This window comes from Silene latifolia, chromosome Y (genome assembly GCF_048544455.1).
Source record: "Silene latifolia isolate original U9 population chromosome Y, ASM4854445v1, whole genome shotgun sequence".
Classification (NCBI taxonomy): Eukaryota; Viridiplantae; Streptophyta; class Magnoliopsida; order Caryophyllales; family Caryophyllaceae; genus Silene; species Silene latifolia.
The window spans coordinates 191,424,125-191,428,214 of NC_133538.1; the positions used below are offsets into that span (position 1 = coordinate 191,424,125).

The 4,090-nt window shown below is 36.9% G+C and overlaps 1 long non-coding RNA gene across 1 annotated transcript; it reads left to right on the forward strand.

Annotated features, from left to right (window-relative positions):
* Positions 1-3,374: 3,374 nt before the first annotated feature.
* On the forward strand, positions 3,375-3,768 carry LOC141627263 (uncharacterized). The gene is made up of 3 exons (XR_012536823.1): positions 3,375-3,482; positions 3,581-3,653; positions 3,746-3,768. It is a non-coding gene; the product is annotated as an uncharacterized LOC141627263 (long non-coding RNA).
* The last annotated feature ends 322 nt before the right edge of the window (positions 3,769-4,090 follow it).

The following is a 4,090-nucleotide window of genomic DNA, read 5'->3' on the forward strand; positions in this document are numbered from 1 at the left end:
ATTGAGATAGATAGACTTAGAACCCAAAGCACACCGTCGCATGGATCGACCTCGACTTACCACTAACTAGTTGTTTGTTGAGTATTATAAATGTGTTTGATGGATGTGTGACGACCAACTCTTGTCCCATCAAAATGGCGCCGTTGCCGGGGATGGTGCTATGTGATTAAGTTCTTACTTGTTTGTCTATTTTAATTGTGCTTTCACCTTGAGGAACTTGTTCCTCAAGGATCGTTTTTACCGTTTTCTTGTAGTTTCCATGTTTGTAGTTGTATCTCTATCTTGACCAATGATGATGACCCAAGAATTGACATATGGAGTATGTGGTGAATCTTTGGAGTATGACTATGGGTATGGGGAGTTTGAGGAGCAAGTCAACACAAACCTACCTTATTATTTGTACAACGAAAATCCTAACCACTACCCCAATTTTTCCCACCAAAATCACCACACCCAATATCAACAACAACCACCCACCCAATACCCATTTCACAATGAACTTCAATTGCCACAATACAACCACTTTCACACCTACCCACAACAAGAAGATGAACCCATTGAAAATGTGATTCTCCAAATGATGGGAGATCAACAAAACTTCTTCAAACAAATGCTAGAGGAGAGCCAAAAGAGGGACAATGTTCTTCAAGGCATTGTTGCCCAAGGTGAGGAGTTGGAGATTCAAATTGCCCAAATGAGAGAATCCCAAGAAACCACCCCCACCACTCCATAGACATTGACCATGAATGTGAGTTTGAAGGAGTTACCTTTGATGAGAAGTGGGAAGAGCCAACCTCTTTGGGCTCTTGTGAGTATGAAAGTGTGGTATTTGATGATGAAGACATGAGGTTGAGTAAGCCAAATACTCTTAGCCTTTGTGAGTATGAGGGTGTGTCATTTGAAGTAGATGTTGAGGTGTTGGAGAATGAGTTGGTGAAGAAGTGTGAAGCCCCTATTTATGATTCATATGGAGAAAGCGATGATGATGCATCTATGGAAGAAGATGATGAGGGAAATATGGACTCAAATGATGAAGGGAGTTATGGGATTAGCTTTCTTGAGGAACCCATCCTTGAGAAGTTTGAAGATTGCTTCGATGAAGAGGAGGAATGCCTTCATGAGAACCTTTTTGCACCCACCACTACTACAGAATTCATCAAGGACATCAGTGGATGGACATCGGATTTTTGAAAAAACAGATGTAATAAGTTTGCACATCGGATTTTTATAAAAGTCTGATGTAATTATATTATATGGACATCGGTTGTTATTTTCAACCCATGTTCATTATAATGGACATCGGATTAAAGTACAACCCATGTCCATATAAACCTCAATTTGGGCGCAAAATGAAAACAATTCCCCCGCCCCAAATTATTTTCACTAGCATACTGAGACACAACTCCCTTTCCCCATTATATTACTTCCAAAAATAATTAACACTCCCTTTCCTCTTCACTCATTCTATCGACACTACACCACACCACACCTTCCTACCGAAGAACCACCGCCGAACCGCCGACCCGCCGCCGACCCTAGTACGCCGTCTCACTCTCTTCTAGTCATCTAATTCCTATTTGATATAGGTCTGATTTTTACTTAATTTTTTTGTTATAAGTTGTTTTAATAGGGTTTATTATTGTTATTTACATACAATTTTGGGTAGTAATTGATTTGTTAGTATAAATTGATTGAAAATTTAGAGTTGTTTAAGTTAGGGTTAGGGTTAGGTGAAATTGGAGGTTTTCTATTTTGATTGTTGGTTAGGGTGGATTAATTTCTGTTACATTAATGTTGTTTGTGATTAACTCGGTAGCTACTCTTTGATGACATCTTGAATTAAGGGGTTTTCTATTTTAATTTGAAGGTAAATAAATGATTAGGAAGAAGGTAGTAGTATTTTGTTTTGGTTTTAATTTGTTTATTGATCGATGGAGGGTTTGATGTTGTTGCAGCGACTGTAAGTTGGAGATAGAGAAGAAAGTTGAGGAGAGACGAGAGCGAAAAGGCGAGGAGCGACTGGATGTGCTCTACTCAACACGGACTCTGGTAATTACTTGTCGTAAAATTTATGGGTTTAACCTTGACGGTTAATGACTATCCATTGCAGTAGCTTTCTTTGACAAGGGTTTAACCTTGAAAGTTAATTACTATGTTACTATCTTCTCAAATGCTTGTATTGTAGTAATATTATACACATATGTTACCGAACTCGTATGGAAATGAATTCAGTAGAAGTAGTGAAGTTCCCTGAAAATCTACCATTGGTCTTTTTTGTGTGTGTGCAAATTATGTTTATCAGTTCTGTAGTATCGCGGGAAGCTGCCTTGAGCATTTGTACCCATTTTAGTCTCTTAATTTGTTTGATTCGATGGAATCTTTGTTAATTTATAAATGCAAACCCCATTCAATTGTTTTATTTTGATAGATTGTAATTCCATCATTAAAGAGGGAGGCATTTTATATTGATAGGATAGACTCTAATACGGGAATTCTTGAAACGCTTATTTGAGTGTTTTTCGTTGTCCGCTAGCCTTTCTTGGAAATCTTTTTACCTTGTCTATGTTCCTCTAATCTATGTAGAATTGTTCTATATGTATGCATGTCCAATGCCGATACTTGTCTATTGGTCAATAAAATCAGCTAGTTAAGCCAGTTAGGCTTAAGATGACATGTTCAAGTGTCTTACTCATATGTTAAACACAGTTTTTAGTGTCATACATGAGTTAGGTCAAATGAAGGGAGTGGGCGTAATGTGTGTAATTCTAGATTCTTTGTAAAGTTGTAGCTTAATTGTGTTTCTCTATTGCTTAATTATGTAATTGCTTTGTTGTGTGACCAATCCAATTCAAACAAGATGTAGAACGAAGAGGGATAAGTTGTGGATCTTTACGTTCTAGAAATGGTACTTAATCTTTTCATTTTTACTTTGTTAATTAATGATTATCGAATGTTCTATGCGTCATCAATTATTTAATTGTTATACTCATCTTCTTTGTTGTTTTATGTCGGCCACAAACAGACTGATCACCTCCAAGGATCATGCCTCAGTACAACATAACATCAGGCACTTGAATCTTAAAAGTTCGAGAATCGAGATTTTGTGTTCATGGGCTTTCTCTTTCTTAAGGCATGCAAGTTTTATTGATGCACAGGTATGTTTTGGAGCAAGTTAGATATAATGGGTTAACTTATTTGTCTTCTTTATCTTTTTCCACCAAGAGAGCTTTCTCGTCTTCTTTATCATGCTATCTTTTTGTTGACTTCGCTCCATATGGTGCTAAGTAAGTACTCAGCCTTACCGCCTCGTATTAAAAAATGTATCAACAGTTTGATTATTGATTATTATGTAATAAATTACAAATTAATCACAGGGATCATTGGATGCTCCTTGTATTTGACGTTGTTGATCGTAATCAAGTACTTTGGTTTGATTCAACGGGAAATTCAGTGCCTTCAAAGTTAAGAACCTACATTAATACGTAAGTTGAACTTGATAGTTATTATGCATGCACAATGTTATTTGAATGTCCATTTCGAACTATATTCGCGACAATTATTTATTGGAAACCTTATATAGAGCTATACGAGTGTACGGCTACAACGGTGGGGCAAGAAAGAGTTCTCAAACACCGCAATGGCTGAAAATTAATGTAAGTTCATTACTATATCAGATGTCTACTTGTTTTATTACGTTTAAATAGCAAAAAATGGTTGCTTTAATTTGCCGACATCTTTGTTTTAGTGTGCTCGTCAAGAAGGTGATACGAGAATGCGGGTACTACATAATGAGGTACATGCTGGAAATTGTGACTCGTTCGGACCGACGAAAGCTATCGATGAGGTCAGATTACCCGAAATTTTAAAACTCTTGTATAATGTTTTCAAGTAATGTTTACCCCCTTGCCGATCAACAAGTAACTATGATAGCCTATGATGGCCGCTTGTTGTCGCCTTGCCAAGTTTTACTACCATAAAATCCCATTATTGAGCTTAATTTGTTTTAGTATTTGTGGTATTATATAAGACGTCGTCATGTGCATGATTTTCAGGTTTTTCAAGACAAAATGGCATATTCACAGGATGAAAT